General features: G+C 40.8%; 1 pseudogene; it reads left to right on the forward strand.

The window, feature by feature from the left end:
- LOC119871012 overlaps positions 1-20,323 on the forward strand; it is a 34,358-nt pseudogene extending 14,035 nt beyond the window's left edge.
- Positions 20,324-20,819: the final 496 nt, after the last annotated feature.

The raw sequence follows: 20,819 nt of genomic DNA on the forward strand, positions 1-20,819 counted from the left end.
CCTAGTGTCACATTTGGGTTCTTGAAAGTTTATGGAGAGGAGGCAAGATGCAATCATTTTATCTAAGTGCCATATAGATTCTGTACAGATCCTCAACCAATCTTTTCTGAGTTGATTGATTTATTAGGTCTCAGACCTACCCTTCAGAAGCTACCAGGTCACCCTCTCAAATGGAGTTCACCACTTATCTTGAAGCTGCACAGATGTAACAGGCAGCCTCACTTTCTGTGGTATAATGCTTGTGGTAAGGAAAAAGACCAGAAAGACTTTTCACCAACAAACCTGTGGCTGTATAAATAGTTGCGCTTATTCTCAATGTGTCTGAATTGGCCAACAGTCTGTCTTAGATGGGCCTGAAGGAAAATGCCGATGAGCAAAAGCATTTTCATCTTTCTGATCCATCACATGGGTAAGTGCTTGGTCTGAAGGCCATTTAAGCAAGGAAATATGATGCCAAGGCATGTCATTCAAAAGAGTAGCATTCCTATGGGGTGGATAAATAGGAAATGGTAACCATCCTCATCACTCAGAATATGTAGCTTCAGGCAAAACAGAATCACACACCCAGGAAAGAACATGTGAATGTTTGCCAGCACAGCGGCCCAAGGTAATCAGATCTGAAGCAAAATTCAAGTCACCAAGAGAAACACATAGCTCCAAATCCAAGGCTTACAACTGCTCCAGGCAGTCTGAGTCTTATTGGTAAGCCCGGCTGCTAGCCTGGAGGATAGTCTTTAGGGATGAGCCCATACTTCCTTCCCTAGGAGTTGAAATTATTATAATTATCATCATAAAATCTCTCAGGACTAATTATTAGAACACCATCTTGACTTGATTACTCCTATCCGCAGGGTAAGAGGGCTCATGTACTGAGTTTCTAGTTAGTCCATGAAGTGAAGCTCAACATATTCCATCCTATAGAACAATAACAAATAATGAAGGGAAAACTGTAAAATTGAACACATGCTTCTGTGGTGCTCAACTGAATACTTACTATGCTAAAAGTACAGCTCTTATTTATGTAGAGCCCCACGTCCCAGGCCACCAGTCCTCCTTAATGGGATTCAGGCCCTTACAAATACACTCTCTCTAATTCATTTCCACCTAAGGGGAAGAATGGGGTGTCTGATTCCCAAATAGAAAAGCACCTGTGGGCACCTGTCCTTGTTATTGCTGGTATGTTTTTAGGCATCTCTATTTCCCTCTGGTGTAAGCAAAGAGGTTTATGGTCTGTCAGGATGAAGCTGGAAGATGTGAAGTCACCAGTTCACAAGGCTAGGGCTCAGTTACTTGGGGAATAGTGTTCCAACCTTAGAAAAGTGTACCTGGCCAGCAGACTCTGATTTTAGGTTAGTAGAGACCTTATATGAATTGGCCTTGTACACTCTGCAAACATTACACATGACTCAATATGCACCCTGATGTAGAGTTCAATGATCCAGACATCAATGATGTGAGTTCCCAAATGAATATGCATCAGAACCACAACTGAAGGCTTGTTCAAACATGATTGCTGGTCCCATTCACAGTTTCTGAATCAGTAAGTCTGAGAATTTGCACATCTAGCAAGTTCCCAGGTAATGCTGAGCTGTCTGTGATTCACACTTAGAAATACTGCTTTACATCTGACTCTTGGTTTTGGCTTAGGTCGTGATCTCAGGATGTTAGGATTGAGCCCCACGTCAGGCTCTGGGCTTTTGTGGAGTCTGTTTGAGATTCTCTCTCCCTCTCCACCTCCCACTTGTGCTTTCTCTCTCTCTTTTTCTGGAATAAATAAATGAATCCTTAAAAAAAAAAAAAAAGAAATACTGCTTTAGAAAATAGAATCAGGGGCACCTGGGTGGCTCAATCAGTTGGGTCCAACTGTTGGTTTCAGCTCAGGTCTTTGTCTCAGGATCATGAGTTTGAGCCCCAGACTGGGCTCCATTTAAAAATAAAAGAGAGAAAAAAATTTAAAAAAAAAAATAAAAGAGAGAGAGTATCTTTAGTAGATTGGCACACCCTCTTATGATTTAAAAGAGAGCATTGAAACTTGGCCTTGCTTTGTTTCTAGACAAGAGTCTCCACTGCTGGTCCGACCATACTCACCACACATCACCAAGTCTGAACTCCACACAGTCATGACAGCTGGGTTCTCTACCATTGCTAGAAGCTTTTTAGGTGCATACACTTCTTATGCAGTAAGAATGTTTCAAGGTAAATTTTGAAAAATTCAACCTCTTTCTTTGCTACTCTTATCTCTGTCTTTGCTTGATCACTGCTGTTGGATTAGGAGGCCAAAGAGTGTCCTTTTGCTGTATAGTTGGCCATTCTTCCTCTGGCCTTGGAAAGGAGTGACCCTGAGGACCTTTGTGGCTTCACTTTCAAAATCTGCTACCTAAATATGAATTACATTCAACTGTGGCATAATGAAATCACATATTGAGGTGATTTTGGCCAAAATTCTAACAATGTAAAATAATAACAAAAACCATTATTACTGTCACTAGTAAAGGCAGTCTAGACCGGGGGCCAGCAAAGTGTGGCTTATGGGCCAAGCTAGATTGCTCCTTTTTTTTTTTTTTTTTTTTTTTTTTTGGTAACTAAAGTTTTACTGAAAACCAGCTGCTTCTATTCATTCTTCTATGGTAGCTTTCATGCTACAGAGTTGAGTAGTTGTGGCCTGAAAAAGCAAAAAATGTTTACTCTCTGGCCTTTCACAGAGAAAGTTTTATGACCAGTGGCTTAGAACAGTGGTTCTCAAACCTTACTGCACATTAGAATCATCCAGGAACATTTAAAAACCCCAATGTCCAGGCCCATGCCACAGAGTAATTAAACCAGAAGCTCTTGGGGTGAGACCCAGGTATCAATGATTTTTTAAAGTACTCCTCCTGTACATTCTTACGTGCAACCCAGTTGGAGAGCTGCTGGTGTGTGGCACAGGGCCGCAGAGCATTATAACCAGTGCTCGTGCCCCAAGCACAGAGCTTGTAAGCCCCAGAGAGAGGCAGCCCCCAGTGCAGACATGGAAAAATGAAGAGGTGTGGCCCCAGGTGAGAAGGAGCTCTTACTAGAGAGGGGAGTTTCATCCATCCACCTCATCCAGTCCTCGGAGAGCAACCAATAGGAAGAGGGAAGAGCAAAAGTGGAAGAGGGGGTGCCGGGAGGCTCAGCCAGTTAAACATCTGCCTTCACCTCAGGTCATGATCTCAGAGTCCTGGGATGGAGCCCGCATCCAACTCCCTGCTCTACGAGGAGCCTGCTTCTCCCTCTCCCTCCGCCTGCTTGTGCTCTCTGTCCTTCTCTCTGCTAAATAAATAAATAAATAAATAAATAAATAAATAAATAAACAAATAAATAAAAATAAAATATCTAAAAAGGGGGAGGAGCTGAAAGAGTTCTCAGGAATAGCAGTGTGGATCTGCAGATGGTCCACTCAGCCACCGCTCTAAGAGTGCTGCCTGTGAAAATGTGCTGGCTGGACTGGGGGTGGGGAGGGAAGTGCAGATTCTGGCATTCTGAAAATATAGGGAAGAGAATTCAGAAACAAAATAAGCATGTGGGGACGAAAGGCAAAAGAGTTTAAGTAGGTTCACAGTGAGGGAAACAGAAATCACTTACAGATTAAAGGGACTCTGGATAAATGAATATTATATAAAGGCACCACAGAATTCAGAAGACTGAAAGGAAGACAGAGAGGGGTGTACCTGTGCCTGCACCCCAGACACTTCCCTTGTCTAAAGCTAAACTGATGATCTAATGAAATACCTGCTTCTGGGACTATTTAAACATTCATCAGATCCACATGGAGGGAGAGGAATCTTCTTCGGAAGTTTTTACCAGGATTCATTCTCTTCTGAAATGATTAGATTTTGGTTTTGGGCTTCTCACCAAAGGATGTGGTCAATTAGCACAAATTCCTCCCTTCGTCCTCTGACTCTCAAGGTGATGCTGACATGGCTCACTGAGTGCTCCCAAGCCTCCAAAAATACACTATTGTGAGGCAGGCTCCGTTCTGCCCTTCTCTCCCCTTGTAAAGCTTTTGGGCTGTTCATTCTGAGCACAACAGAAAAGCTACACTTCAGCTGGCCCTTCTCCCAAAATCACAGGTTTCACCCTCCCACCTTTTAACTGCTTCAGTGATGTCCGCACCTGCATCGTTGGCTGTGGCTAAACTCTTCTGGCCTGAGACAGAAACACCTAAAATAACCCTCAAGAATGCCATGAAAATGGAAACTGGGTAAGTGGGATACCTCATTCCTACAAACTGGAGAGGTGGGATGGGGGTGTCCAAATTCAAAGCACAGACAAAAGTTGATCATTGGAGAGCCCATGATCTTAAAATGAATGTAATTTCCCAGTGACTATCAGGCTTCATTAGACTTCCAAAAAAAAAAAAAAATCCTTCTTCAATACTTGAAAAGCTTCCTAAATACTTGAATGTCAATACATTTCCTTAACCGTTGAATTTAGATATTTCATTTTAAATATGGTGTAGTGTTTTTTGAGCACTGATTTAAGACCGTTGGAAAGCAATGGGACAACCATTTCTGGAAGTTTCTTATATAATAGGAAGTATGAAGGTATGATATAGATATCTTTAGCCCCTCTTCAGTTCATTTTTTTGCCCTGTGCAAAAGAAAGGAAAAAGGTTGAAAAGGATAAAGGGGTTCAAGATAGTCAAAATAATCAAATTCAATAACAGAATCCATCAATGAACATGTTGCTGGGATTCATCCCCTGTTTCTATGTAGGTATAGTCAGTGAAAAGCAACTTGTCAAAGAATACATGTATGGAATAGGTGTGATTCCACTTGTAAAGTTAAGCAAGTGTGTAAACCTATGCAACATATTATTTTAGGTATACACTCACATGGGAAAAGGAAAAAGAAAGGGAATGATAAGCAACTTCTAGGGAGCCAGGTACTTCTGAGATTAAAGAGAAGAGGATGAGATTAAGGAAGAGGGGGTACTCAAAGGTGATGGTGACATTCCATTTCTTCAGGCCTTCTTTGATGTATTAGTCCTTATACCATGAATATTTTATAAATATTTTCTGGTAACTACCTTAATATAATTTTTAAAGCCTATAATATCTTTATCTTTACCAAGTTTTTAATTATAACCCTCCCCCAATTAACAGAGTAGTATAACCATAAGATACCCATATGACAATCACCTACACTCAGCAATTGTAAGCAATTATAAATGATGTCACAGAATATAGGTGAGTATTTTGATCAAGGCATGAGCCTGAGAGTTTGTGTCTCCAATCAAATGAACTCTGATTATGCCATTTCTACACCTGTGATGTCCATCCACTGACAACACCTTGGTAATTCTGGAATTGCTATTTTTTGATAAAGTGATTCAAGGAACCTCCTAGAAGCTGCAAGAAAGAGAGTATCCTCATCCATCTCCCTGGTGGCAAATATAGCTGTGAATCTGATTGCCTTCCTGGCCCTGTTGTCTTTTGTGAATGCAGCCCTGTCCTGGTTTGAAAACATGTTTGACTACCCACAACTGAGTTTTGAGGTATAATTCTATCATATCTCTCCTCCGTTTTGTTTCTACCTATCTTTGTTTAAAAATCAATAGGCTTGGGGATCCCTGGGTGGCTCAGCAGTGTAGCACCTGCCTTCGGCCCAGGTTGTGATCATGGAGTCGCAGGATTGAGTTCCACATCAGGCTCCCTGCATGGAGCTTGCTTCTCCCTCTGCCTGTGTCTCTGCCTCTCTCTCTCTCTCTCTCTCTCTCTCTCTCTCTCCCTCTCTCTCTCTCTCTCTCTCTCTCATTCTGTGTGTGTGTGTCTCTCTTGAATAAATAAATAAAATCTTAAAAATAAAATAAAAAGTAGGCTTGTAAATTGCCTTCCCAAACCACCTGTAGTATACTCTTACGCAATGCACACACTCATCATGTAACCCCCATTTTCCCACCACTGCCCCTCCCCATCTCCTATCACCACCTGGAGAGAATGATTGACCTCATGCCAGGAATCCAGGGGACTTCAAATTACTCAATGCCAATCCTGACTCCTAATGGAAAGAGATAAGCAAAACAATGTGAAGAAATATCTATGCTTAAAGAAGACATAAAGGAGGTGAGAAAATCTTGTCACAAGGATGAGGCAGAGGAACAAGAAGCAAATCACCACTCTAATAAGGAATCTGTTTTTGAGTTTTGTAGATTGTATGCTCCTATGTCTTCATGCCCCCTTTCCTTCATGATGGGAGTGGAATGGCAAGACAGCTCATGGTCACCAAACTCATAGGCTATAAGACATTTTTCAATGAATTTGTCACTTATAAACAGCTCTCAAAATCGATCAGTTTAAGGAAGGGGCTGGACCCTAACTTGTGAATGGTGTGCAGCAATATATGTCGGTAAGTAAATACATTGATTTCTCAATACACTTCTTTCTCACAATTCTACATTGGTCAGATAGTCACTGGTGCTTGTGCATAGTGGGCCAGGCACTTGGGTATACATCAGAGAAAAACACAAACCAAAAATCCCTGATCTCATGGAGCCCATACTGAACACAGCACCTCATAACTTTCAATTATGTTGAATTAATCCATGCGTGTGTGTCTGTGTGATGTATACACAGCTAGTCCTTACTACTATGATCATTTACTTTTGAGACCTGTGGATCCAAACCTAGAGTCATATGACTAGGGACAAGAATCAATAAAAAAATATTTGCCACATACCTTCTGTGTGCAATGCACTTACACACTGAGGCCACAACATGGAACAAGTGATGAGGTTTCTGCCCTCATGGGCTCATAGTCTAATAATGTCGAGGGTCTCTTCCTTCCAGCCTTAGAAAGTCTATGAACTCTGAGAAACTGCCCAAGTGCAAAATACTGCCTGGACATCCTAAGGAAATAGTGAGACACAGTTGCTACTCTTCAAGTGGATGAGGGAAGAGAAGAGCTTGGGTTGTGGTCTGAATTTTTGAGACAAGCATCCTATAACTATGTCAGAACTTCAGGTCAGTAGGTTCCAGGGAAATGTTCATGTTTACTTGACCTCAGATGGGACAAGGGAATGTGGGTGAAGCCATTACTTAGGTCATATTTTACAGCTGAGTCTCCAGATTTTACTTTCCCAAAAAACAGAATTGTCCCACTCATGAAAATCTTAGGGAAATGGTGAACATTTCTGACCAGCACCATTACTCATTGAAATAAGCCATTTGTAATTAATGTTCAAGGAACACCTGGGTGGCTCAGCAGTTTAGCACTTGCCTTCGGTCCAGGGCATGATCCTGCAGTCCCAGGATAGAGTCCCATGTCAGGCTCCCTGCATGGAGCCTGCTTCTCTCTCTGCCTGTGTCTCTGCCTCTCTCTCTCTCTCTCTCTGTCTCTGTCTCTGTCTCTCATGAATAAATAAATAAAGTCATTAAAAAAAATAAAGTATGTATCTGGCTATAAAAGGAAAGGGGAGGAAAAGCATGCTGCCCACAGTTCTTTTTTTTAAGATTTATATTTATTTATTTATTCATGAGAGACACAGAGAGAGAGGCAGAGACATAGGCAGAGGAAGAAGTAGGCTCCCTGCAGGACTTGATCCGAAGACCCTGGGACCACAACCTGACCCGAAGGCAAACACTCAACCACTGAGCCACCAAGGTGCCCCAGCATGCTTCCCAAGGTTCTAATTGAGATTGCCTACCAGTAAACAACACTATCATCTCACCGAGTTCCCTAAAGACAAAATATGCAAATTTGTCCCCACATATTACACAAATATAACAGCATACTCCATGAAGTACTGATTTGCATTTTATGGTCAGGGTCATTTGACCCACACATCTGATACAGCGGGTCTGTAGGTCTCCTGTTTCTCAAATGTTTATTCTTTAACTGGCCAGACAGTAGAGCTTGGCCAAATGTCTTCATTGTTTGGATGCCACCATAAACCGGTTTGCTCTCCTGCCAAAAGTAAACAATGGGCTAAATTAAGTGAATTGCTTTCCATCCCCAACTGCCAGTTGTCAGGAGAAAGTCGTTTTTTTAATGAGCAAAGCAAACTCACAATCCTAGCAGTGCTGAGCAGGTTTGTAAACAGTTATTACGAGAATAGAGAGAGAACAGTAGGAATGATTTCAGTTGGGGGTGAGCCCAACCAGAGGCAGATCCACAGAGGATATTTGAAGACAGGAGCCCAATAGCTTTTGCTACTGTTGAGTCATAATGGCAAAAGCATTTTGTTTTTCCCATTTTCCTATTTACAGGCAACAAAATGGGGATGAGTACCTGCAATTTTTGTTTATCAACCAACAAGTGGTGGGGGAAAGGCATCACATGACCAAAGCATAATATCTAGGTCTGAGGCAAAGCCCAGTGTTATCCAGGTCAGAATATGTATGTAGCATGTTGTCCACAGGACATGAGCTCCTCCTTACTCCATCATCTTTTCTTTCTTAACATAAAAGTAATACTGTGCATGTTTGTTTGTTTACACTTAATTTATACACACCCTGGTATAGAACTCAAAAGGCGCAAAAAGGCAAGAGGGACAAGTAAGTCATCCTCCCTATTTTTCTGTTGCTCAGCTCTTCTCCTTGTACCATAGTATGCTTTTACTCTTGCTCTTTGCACTTAATAACATATCTTGGATGCCATTCCCTATCAGTGTCTATGAGAGTATTCTATAGTCTGAACACACCATTTTTAATTTTAACAGTCTCTTGTTGATGGACACTTACCAATTATCTGCTATTGGAAGCAGTGCTACAATCACTGTCCCTGTATATCCAGCATTGTTGCTCAGGCTCTGGGAGAACCAAACGATGTATTGATTCCCCAGTGCAATGCAGCTCTTTCCATCATTCATGTATGGGAAAAGGCAGAGCAGTAGCATTTTAGCCTCCTGTTCCTCTTATTATAAAACTGTACATGGAACCTGCTCTGGAGTGGAGTGGTGCCTCAGATCTGATGGAGTATGCTCAACATAGTTTCAGTTGCCCAAGACCAACTGCAGTTCAGAAGTAGATGCTCCTCCTTCTGATGTGTCATCTAACAGTACATCAGAACACCTACATTATTCGTCTCCCTTTATCACATCACATAAGCATTCTATCATTTCATATCACCACAACAATAAGGCACTCTGCATTGTACAAAATGACTAGAAGGAAGAATTCACCACAAAAGAAGACCAGAAGCAATACTCTCTGCCACAGAATTGCTGGACGTGGATTTAAATACAATGTCAAGATACAATTCAGAAGTCCAATTATAAAGTTACTGGTGACTCTAAAGAAGCATAAAGGACTCTAGAAACTCCTACTACAGAATTGAGATCTAATCATATGAGAATTAAAAATAGATTAAATGAGATGCAATCAAAATTGTATACTCTAACAGCTAGAGTTAATGAGGTGGAAGGGTGTGTGACATAGAGGACAAGTTGATGGAAAGGAAGGAAGCAGAGGGAAAAAATGAGAAAAATAATTAAGAACTCATGAGGAAAGACTTAGGGAAATAAATGATAGCTTGAGAAGGAAGAATATTTATATTATTGGGATTCCAGAAGAGGCTGACAGAGAGACAGAGGACCACAACATATATTTGAACAAATCATAGCTGAGAAATTCCCTAATCTGGGGAAAGAAGCAGGCATTCAGATCTAACAGATAGAGAGGACCCTCCACAAAATGAATAAAAACCATTCAACACCTCGACATTTTATAGTGAAACTTGCAAATTTTAAAAATAAAGAGAAAATTCTTAAAGCAGCTCAAGACAAGAGATTCTTCACTTATATGGAAAGAAATATCAGATTAATAGCAGACCCCTCCACAGAGACCCAGCAGGCCAGAAAGGTCTGGCATGATATATACATGATATTAAATAAGAAGAATATGCAGCCAAGAAGACTTACTTTAGCCAGCAAAGCTGTCATTCAGAATAGACGGAGAGATAAAGAGCTTCCAGGAGAGGCAGAAAATGAAAGAATATGTGACCTCAAAACCAGCTCTGCAAGAAATATTAAGGGGGACCCAGTAAAAAGAAAGAGGGAGCCCAAAGAAACAATCCCCCAAAACAGGCATTTAGAATATATAATACAATGACACTAAATTCATATCTTTCAATAGTTACTCTGACCATGAATGGGCTTAATGATCCCATCAAAAGATGCAGGGTATCAGACTAGATAAAAAAGCAAGACCCGGGCAGCCCCAGTGGCTTAGCAGTTTAGTGCCATCTTCGGTCCGGGGTGTGATCCTGAAGACCCAAGATTGAGTCCCATGTCGGGCTCCCTGCATGGAGTCTGCTTCTTCTTCTGCCTGTGTCTCTGCCTCTCTCTCTCTCTCTCTCTCTCTCTCTCTCTCTGTGTGTGTGTGTGTGTGTGTCTCGTGAATAAATAAATAAAATCTTTAAAAAATAAAAAGCAAGACCCATCTATATGCTGTCTACAAGACTCATTTTAGACCTAAGGACACCTCCAACCTGAAAATGAAGGGATGGGGAACCATTTACCATTCAAATGGTCCTCAAAAGAAACCTGGGGGAGCAATTCTCATATCAGATGAATTAGAGTTTATCTCACAAGATGGTAGTAAGAGATAAAGAGGGACGCTACATCATACTTAAAGGGTCTATCCAACAAGAGGACCTAATAATCATGAATATTTATACCCCAGTGTGGGAGCCACCAAGTATACCAATCAATTAATAACCAAAGTAAATAGATACTTAGATAATAATACACTAATAGTAGGAGACTTCAACATGGCACTTTCAGCAAATGACAGATCTTCTAATTAGAACATCACCAAAGAAACAAGGGCCTTGAATGATACACTGGACCAAAAAGATTTCACAGATATATTCAGAACATTCCATCCAAATGCAACTGAATACACATTCTTCCCAAGCGCACGTGGAACTTTCTCCAGAATAGACCACATACTGGGTCACAAATCAGGTCTCATCAATACCAAAAGATTGGGATTGTCCCCTGCATATTTTCAGACCACAATACTTTGAAACTAGAATTCAATCCCAAGAAGAAATTTGGAAGAAACTCAAACACGTGGAGGTTAAAGAGCATCCTAGTAAAAGATGACTGAATCAACCAGGAAATTAGAGAAGAATTAAAAGCATTCATGGGGGATCCCTGGGTGGCGCAGCAGTTTGGCGCCTGCCTTTGGCCCAGGGCGCGATCCCGGAGACCCGGGATCGAATCCCACATCGGGCTCCCGGTGCATGGAGCCTGCTTCTCCCTCTGCCTGTGTCTCTGCCTCCCTCTCTCTCTCTCTGTAACTATCATAAATAAAAAAAAAATTATAAAAGCATTCATGGAAACTAATGAAAATGAAAATACAACCACTCAAAATCCTTGGCATATAACAAAAGCAGTCCTAAGAGGGAAATACATTGTAATACAAGCCTCCCTCAAAAATTGGAAAAAACTCAAATACACAAGCTAACCTCACACCTAAAGGAACTGGAGAAACAACAGCAAATAAATCCTAAACCAAGCAGAAGAAGATAATATAAAGATTAGAGCAGAACTCAGTGAAATAGAAATCAGAAGATCTGTAGAAGAGATCAACAAAACAAGGAGCTGGTTCTTTGAAAGAATTAATATGATAGATAAACCCCTAGCTAGACTTATTAAAAAGAAAAGAGAAGACTTGTATTAATAAAATCACAAACAAAAGAGGAGGGATCACAACCAGTATCAAGGAAATACAAACCATTTTAAAAACATTTATCAGCAGCCATATGTCAACAAATTAGGCAATCTGGAAGAAATGGATGCATTTCTGGAAACTCACAAATTACCAAAACTGAAACAGGAAGAAATAGAAAATTTGAACGGGCCGGTAACCAGAGAAGAAATTGAAGCCCTCATCCAAAACCTCCCAAGACACAAAAGTCCCAGCCAGATGGCTTCCCAGGGGAATTCTACCAAATATTTAAAGAAGGAATAATACCTATTCTACCAAAGTTGTTTCAAAGGATACAAAGGGAGAGAATACTTCCAAACTCATTTTATGAGGCCACCATTACCTGGAAATCAAAACCAGAGAAAGACCTAACCAAAAAGTAGAATTATAGACTAATATCACTGATGAATGTAGATGCAAAAATTCTCACCAAGATACTAGCCAATAATATCTAACAGTATATTAAGAGGATTATCCAACATGACCAAGTGGAATTTATCCTGGGATGCAAGGGTGGTTCAATATTTGTAAAACAATCAATGTGATAGATCACATCAATAAGAGAAAAGACAAGAACCATATGATCCTCTCAATAGATGCAGAGAAAGCATTTGACAAAAAAAATTGACAAAATTGACAAACATTTTGACATTCCTGATCAAAACTCTTCAGAGTGTAGAGATAGAAGAACATTCATCAATACCATAAGAGCCATCTATGAAAAGTCCACAGCAAATATCATTCGCAATGGGGAAAACTAAGAGACTTTCCCCTAAGATCAGGAACATGACCGAGATGTCCACTCTCACCACTGCTATTCAACATAGTACTAGAAGTCCTAGCTTTAGGAATCAGACAACAAAAAGAAATGAAATGCATTCAAATTGGCAAAGCAGAAGTCAAACTCTCCCTCTTTGCAGATGACATGATACTGTACATAGAAAACCCAAAAGACTCCACCCCAAGATTCCTAGAACTCATACAGCAAGTCGGCAATGTGGCAGGATATAAAATCAATACCGAGAAATCAGTGGCATTTCTGTACACTAACAATGAGACTGAAGAAAGAGAAACTAAGGAATCAATCCCATTTACAATTACCCTAAAACCATAACATACCTAAGAATAAACCTAACTAAGGGGATAATGAATCTATACTCTAAAAACTACAGAATACTTATGAAAGAGATCAAGGAAGACAGAAATAAAACATTCCTTGCTCATGGATTGGAAGAATAAATATTGTCAAAATATCTATGCTACCCAGAGTAATTTATAAATTCAACATAGTCTTTATGAAAATATCTTGGTCTTTCTTCACAGAGTTGGAACAAATAATCTTAAAATCTGTATGGAACCAGAAAAGACCTTGAATAGCCACAGGAATGTTGAAAAAGAAAACCAATGCCAGGGGCATCACAATGCCTGACTTCAAGCCATATTACAAAGCCGTGATCATCAAGACAGTGTGGTACTGGCACAAAAACAGACACACAGATCAATGGAACAGAAATAGATTACCCAGAAATGGAACCTTGACTCTATGATCAACTCATCTTTGACAAAGCAGGAAAGAATATCCACTGGAAAAAGGACAGTCTCTTCAATAAATGGTGTCCGGAAAATTGGACAATCATGTGAAGAAGGATGAAACTGGACCATTTTCTTACACCATACACAAAGATAAACTCAAAATGGTTGTAAGACCTAAATGTGAGACAAGAATCCATCAAATACTAGAGGAGAACACAGGCAACAACCTTTTTGAACTTGGCCACAACAATTTCTTACAAGACACATCTATGAAGGCAAGGGAAACAAAAGCAAAAATGAATTGTTGGGACATCATCAAGGTCAAATGCTTCTGTACAGCAAAGGAAACAGTCAACAAAAATAAAAGACAACCTACAGAATGGGAGAAGATATTTGCAAATGACATAGAGCTAGTTGCCAAGATCTATAAGAACTTATCAAACTCAACACCCAAGAAACAAACAATCCAGTCATGAAATGGGCAAGACATGAACAGACATTCCTCCAAAGAAGGCCTACACATGGCCAGCATGCATGAGAAAATGCTCCGCATCACTTGCCATCAGGGAAATACAAATCAAAACCACAATGAGATACCACCTCACACCAATGAAAATGGCGAAAATTAACAAGACAGGAAACAACAAATGTTGGAGAGGACTGGGAGGAAGGGGAACCCTCTCACACTGTTGGTGGGAATGCATACTGGTACAGCCACTTGTGAAAACTGTGTGGAAGTTCTTCAAGAAGTTAAAAATAGAGCTGCTGTAGGACTCAGCAATTGCACTACTGGGGATTTACCCCAAAGATACTGATGTAGTGAAAGGCCAGGACACCTGCACCCCAATGTTCACAGCAGCAATGTCCACAATAGCCAAACTGTGGAAGGAACCATGATGTCTTTCAACAGATGAATGGATAAAGGAGATGTATTCTATGTATACAATGGAATATTACTCAGCCATCAGAGAAGACAAATACTCACCATTTTCTTCGATGTGGATGGAACTGGAGGGTATTATGTTGAGTGAAGTAAGACAATCAGAGGACAACCATCATAAGGTTCACTTATATGTGCAATATAAGGAAAAATGAAAGGGATTTTAAGCGAAAGGAGGGGAGCTGAGTGAGAAAAATTAGAGAGGAAGACAAACCATTAGAGTTTCCTAACTCTGGGAAAGAAACTAAGGGTTGTGGAAGGAGAGGTGGGCAGGGGTATGGGGTTACTGGGTGACGGGCACTAAGGAGGGCACTTGATGGGATGAGCAGTGGGTGTTATACTATATTTGGCAAGTTGAATTTAAATTTTTAAAAATTCTCTCCAAGAAAATAAATAAATAAATATAACATACAAACAAAAGATAAAATAAAATAAAACCCTACATGGCCACATCTGTGTGTCCCCTTCCCACAGATCCTCAGAAACAGGAAAAAAGAATCTCAAGTGCCTTGTGCCAGATCCCTCCCCATGGTCCCTTAATAAGCCTGCCTGTTTTGAAGCCAATTGAACTAAATGAAAAGCACTAGAGAGAACAAGGAATGAGGATGAGCTTTTCCAACAACAGCAGACTGCTCAAATACATGAAATATTTTTTTCCTGCCTGCTATAGGCACGCTGATTGCAAATGCCAACAAAGGCATTCTAAGAAACCAGAAAGAGAAGAGAGGACTTATAATCAACAAAAAATTTACCATGGGCACTTGAGTCTTGAATGTGAGCTTTAACAAACCCAGTTAGTTGGGGGATGAAAAGCACTGCTACTTTTGAATGCAGTGCTTTCCTGGTTTGTTCTTTACTTTTTCTTAAAGATTTTATTTATTCATGAGAGACACAGAGATAGAGAGAGGCAGAGACACAAGCAGAGGGAGAAGCAGGCTCCATGCAGGAAGCCCGACTCAGGACTTGATTCTGGGACACCAGGACCACACCGTAGGCCAAAGGCGGCGCTTAACCGCTGAGCCAGCCAGGTGCCCTGGTTTGTTCTTTAATTTTTTTTTTAATTTTTATTTATTTATGATAGTCACAGAGAGAGAGAGAGAGAGAGGCAGAGACATAGGCAGAAGCAGGCTCCATGCACCGGGAGCCCGACATGGGATTCGATCCCGGGTCTCCAGGATGGCGCCCTGGGCCAAAGGCAGGCGCTAAACCACTGCGCCACCCAGGGATCCCCGCCCTGGTTTGTTCTTTAAACCAAATCACCGATGTTTTAGGATTTTGGAAAAGTAAATTATTGCTCAATTGTGTGGGTGCCTTTGCCAAATTGGGTGAGCTTCTGGTGAACAACAAAGTCCACTGAATCTTCTGGGTGTCCTGTGGTCAGCCCTTTAAACTGAGAGAGAATTATCTGGCCTGAGCAACACATCTTGGTTGTCAGAACAGAACTAGATGGCTATGCTCACACTTCCACAAATTCACCCTCCATCTTTCTACTGCCCTGTAAACATGGGCACCTGATATTCCCAGGGGATGGTTAAAGCTGAGGACCAAAGAGGCAAGGACACACCACAGCCGGAATGAAAGGAACTCCTATTATATCTGTGAGTTTCCTCTTTTTTTTTTTCTCTTTACTAAATTAATCCCTTTCAATTTAAGTATAATTTATGTACAATAAAGATCCTTTTTTGTGTATATACAAGTTTTGACAAATGTATCACCTGTGTAACCACAACCACAATGAACATATAGAACATTTCTATCATACCTGGAAAATTTCTCTCATGGCCACCTGCAGTCAACAGTACCCCGACCCACCCCCTCATTCCCAGACAGCCTGATCTTTCATTCACTATAGATTACATTTGCTTGTAAAATTTCCTACAAATGGACTCACTTAGCTTTCATGTTGTTGCATGCATTATTTTCCTTCTTACTACCGAGTAGTATTCTATTTCATAGATATTCATAATTTGCTTATCCTTTTGTCTGTTGAAGGACATTTGGGTTGTTTCTGGCTTGAAGCTATGATGAGTATAGCTGCCATAAATACTCATTTACAGTCTTCTTGTGGACATAAGTTTATACTTCTCCAGAGAAAATTCCAAAGAGCATTATTGCTGGGTAATGAAGGCCATGTCTATCAACTTGATAAGAAACTGCCGGTTTATAAACAGGCGTGTGTCAGTTCCCACCAACAATGTACAAGAAATCCAATTGTTCCACATCCTTGTCAACATTTGGTATTGTCTGACTTCTTAGCCATTTTAGTGGATGTGCCGTGTTATCTTACTGTTTTGTTTTGCATTTTTCTGGTGACTAATGATGTCAATCATATTCTTATGTGTTTGATATATATATATATATATATATATATATATAGTGAAAACTCTTTAGCCATTTTCTATTGGGTGCTTGTCCTATTATTATTAAATTATAACAGCTCTTTAGACATTCTAAATAAATCCTTTATCAAACAAATATAATGTGAGTATTTTCTGGGACCAATTTTATATCTTCAGTAGCTAGCACTAGGCCTGGCGCATTATAGCAGGTGGCCAGGTCATACTGAATATTAGAAATTATCATTGGGGGTGCCTACGAAGCTCAGTTGGTTAAGCAGCTGCCTTTAGCTCAGGTCATGATCCTGGGGTCCTGACCTGAGCCTGCTTCTCCCTCTGACCCCTCCCAGCTACTGTTCTCTCTCACTGACTCACTCTCTCAAATAAATAAAAATCTTTAATAAAAAATTTTTAGGGGATCCCTGGGTGGCGCAGCGGTTTGGCACCTGCCTTTGGCCCAGGGCGCGATCCTGAAGACCCGGGATCGAATCCCACGTCGGGCTCCCGGTGCATGGAGCCTGCTTCTCCCTCTGCCTGTGTCTCTGCCTCTCTCTCTCTCTCTCTCTCTCTCTGTGACTATCATAAATAAATTTAAAAAAAAATTTTTTTTAAATTTTAAAAAGGGATTCTTGGCTGACTCAGTGGTTGAGCACTTGCCTTTGGCTCAAATCATGATCCTGGGGTCTAGGATTGAGTCCCACATCAGCCTCCCTAAGGGAAGCTTGCTTCTCCCTCTGCCTATGTCTCTGCCTCTCCATGTGTCTCTCACGAGTAAATAAATAAAATCTTTACCAAAAAAAAGTTTTCATTGGGCAGAAAGAAGCATTTGTAGAGGCTAAGATTACCAGTTCCAACTCTCTGTAGAAAGTCTCCGAATCTACACAGCCCTTTTCCCTTTCTCAAAATTCAAGCGGAGATAGAAAAAAAAAAGTCTCTGAAACAACAAGTGTTTGACATCATGCATTGCACATTTACTTGTCAATATTGATTCCATAGTCAGAAAAAGAAGCCTGGTTAGGATGTCAGATTTACTAAGCTAGTCACGCCATGTATTCTTCCAAGTGTTTATGCTTGTTTACAGATTCATTCTGAGACAATTGCCACTTATACTCTCTGTGGCTTTGCAAATATCGGTTCTCTAGAAATAGTGATTGGCAGACTCAGTAAGTGTAAATAATTTTCTTCAATAATGCATGTGACATAAACATACGTTTAATCTCCATCTTGTTCTGTAACATTATTTGTTTCAGGGGAAGAAAAGGCCCTGGGACAGTAGTAAATCCTTTGCAGTCTATTTTTTATCCCTGCTCTGCCATATAGTTTTCCTTTGTATACCCAAGCTAAACTCAGAAAGAATTTGTTCAAACGTACAGGTGCTTGTCTACCTAGGGATGACACTAGGTCTCACTTTGCATGACAATTCCGGTAGATTTTAATGGCCCCTGGAGAAGGATTCTGAGGCCTAGTGGATTTGGGAATGTGGGCCTCTGATTAGTGATTAATTAGTCTTCTATAGGCATAGAAGTAGACGGTGACGATGAGTTGAAAATGTTTGGATCTCTCCTTGAAATCCATTTGCCTTGCCATGCCCTCGATACACTGTGGTAAAACTTAGGACTTGCTTCTTCTGTAGAAAATGGAAGTCACTGGGCCTGTGGAAAAATGTCTTCCTTTCCTCTCCCACCAGAGAACTTCTCTGGATGTGAAGCTCTTCATTAAGCTCTTGAATCTTGATTTTTCCCAGCTAATTTGAAGGGAAAGAAAGAAGAAAGAAAAAGAAAGAAAGAAAGAGAAAGAAAGAAAGAAAGAAAGAAAGAAAGAAAGAAAGAAAGAAAGAAAGAGAAAGAAGAAAGAAACAAAGAAGAAAGAGAGAAAGAGAGAGAGAGAGAAAGAGAGAAAGAGAAAGAAAGATCAATGACCTGAGACCCCCAACCCTAGAACAATTCTGAGGCTGGAGATTTGGAATTCCCAAACAATGACCTCAATACTAATCTCCTACTTCCATGTGTCCCAGCGTTCGTGGCTCCTTCCAGAAAGCGTGATATCACGTCAGGGTCAGTGAGAGCTCTGATTGCAGGGACCATCGCCTGCTTCATGACAGCCTGTACTGCAGGTACCACATGCCATCCTTTGTGTCCTGTCTTCCAGAGCCCACAGAATGACAGCTTTCAGGGGGGCCGTGCCTCCAACCTGCAGATGCAGCATATGCTACTGTCGGAAGCTGAGAGGCAGAGCTGCTGCTGAGCATATTGTAAAGTGAAATGTGTGGAACATGGTTGAGAAGCTAGGAACAGGAGGGCACAGTAATGTCGTAAATTAATAAAATAGATGACACTATTTCACTTCCAGGACTACTCTCCAGCACCCCTGTAGACATCAACTGCCATTACATTTTAGAGAATGCCTTCAACTCCAGTTCACCTACGAACACAGCAGATGTGGTATCTTGTTGTCAATCTCTATTGAACAGGTATTATATTCTTGAGTCTAACTTCTTCATATCTATTATTAATAAACAAATTAGACCTATAGAGCCCATCCACTTATTTTTATAACTTTATAACTCTTTTTAAATATAAGAACCTGTGGGACACCTGGGTGGCTCAGTTGGTTGAGTGTCCGATTCTTGATTTCAGCTCAGCTGGTGATCCCAGGGTGCTAAAATGGAAACCCGCCTCAGGCTCAGAGCTCAGGGGGAGCCTGCTTGTCCCTCTCCCTCTGTTTCTCCCCCACTCACACTCACTCACACACACTCACTCTCAACTAAATAAATCTTTTAAAAAATAAATGACTTGTGCAACAATTTATTTTGATTTAGATCACCTTTCATTTTGACTTTTCTCAGCTGAGACTAGGAACTATAATACTAGCTAGTGCTATGCAAGCATTTCTTATGCCCTCAGCTTTGTGATAGCCACTTTGTATGAATTATGTCATTTAACCCTGTTTTTTTTTTTTTTCAATAAAAACAGGCCTTAAGAAGTCTTTACCACTATCCAAGGGATCCCTAGGTGGCTCAGCGGTTTGGCGCCTGCCTTTGGCCCAGGGCGCGATCCTGAGTCCCAGATCGAGTCCCACATCGGGCTCCTGGCATGGAACCTGCTTCTCCCTCCTCCTGTGTCTCTGCCTCTCTCTCTCTCTGTCTATCATGAATAAATAAATAAATAAATCTTTAAAAAAAAAAAAAAAGAAGGCTTTACCACTCCAAAAAAAAATGAATGCAAGCACAATAAAGATGCAAACTTTAGGTCTTTCTGTCTATAGAGTCCATGCCCTTAACTAGTACCCAAGCACTAATTCATTGTTACTGCCTCTCTTTCAAGGGCATCAAGCAGTGCAGGCTGTCCTGAAAACATGGTGATAGCGATAGTGATGGGCATGAGGTGCCACCAGTGACCCATCTGGCCACTCCCACTCTGTACAGTTTCTCTCTGCAAAATCAATACCCCTACCCCATTTGCCCTTCTTAATAAGCAAATGTTTTATAAGGATTGATTCTTGGTTTATTCTGGAAGAAATAGGGGGAGTCCTTGAGCCCAGACAGGATTCAAGAATCAAAACTAATTCTTTGATGACTCTGTCCTTAACCCACCTTAACTTGAATGTGACAGAGAAAATTGGCTTCCTGCCCAATGCTATGTTTAACGTGTCTTCTGCTTACCCACTTTTTCTGTTCTATGGCCCAACTAACTGCTTTATTTCACTTTTCACCAGCACTATTGTCAATGGTCCTGGTTCATCATCCCAGGAAGAAACCACAGCTTGTCTTCTTTAAGGGGCTGCTGTAAATTGATGACCCCATGAACACTGAACTGCAGTTGGATCCCTAATGCATTTTGAGTGCAGCTGCTTCTCCAATGGAACTGTAGGTATAGATGCTGAATTTTCTGCTTTGTGGGGGGAAAAACTATTCTTCATAGATTGATACTTTCATTGTGGAATGAGCTTTAATTGGAAAAAAGGAAAACAGGAGTGAACCTTTCAGATCTCCAGCATCGTCCTCCTCTCCTTCCTTCCTTCCCTTCCGCGAACCCTTCCCCACTGAGAACTACTATGGTATCTCATGATGAGCACAATGTCAATGGTTATGGATGAATTATTCTGTCCCAGGGAAGGATAGCGAGCATTTTGAAAAAAAAAAACATGATATGCATGATGAATGCATGATGCATGATAACCATGTCTCCCTTCAAAGAGTCAACCTGTCCCGTAACAGAAAGCCTACTCATGTGTAAATTTGGTTATGTTCCTGGTGACATTACTGGAAAATAGCACTACTTTTCAATCGAAATGTCCCTTAAGAACAATTGGAGGAAGAAAACTAAGTCCTGGTTGA

The sequence above is a fragment of the Canis lupus genome, chromosome 1, assembly GCF_011100685.1.
Source record: "Canis lupus familiaris isolate Mischka breed German Shepherd chromosome 1, alternate assembly UU_Cfam_GSD_1.0, whole genome shotgun sequence".
Lineage (NCBI taxonomy): Eukaryota > Metazoa > Chordata > Mammalia > Carnivora > Canidae > Canis > Canis lupus.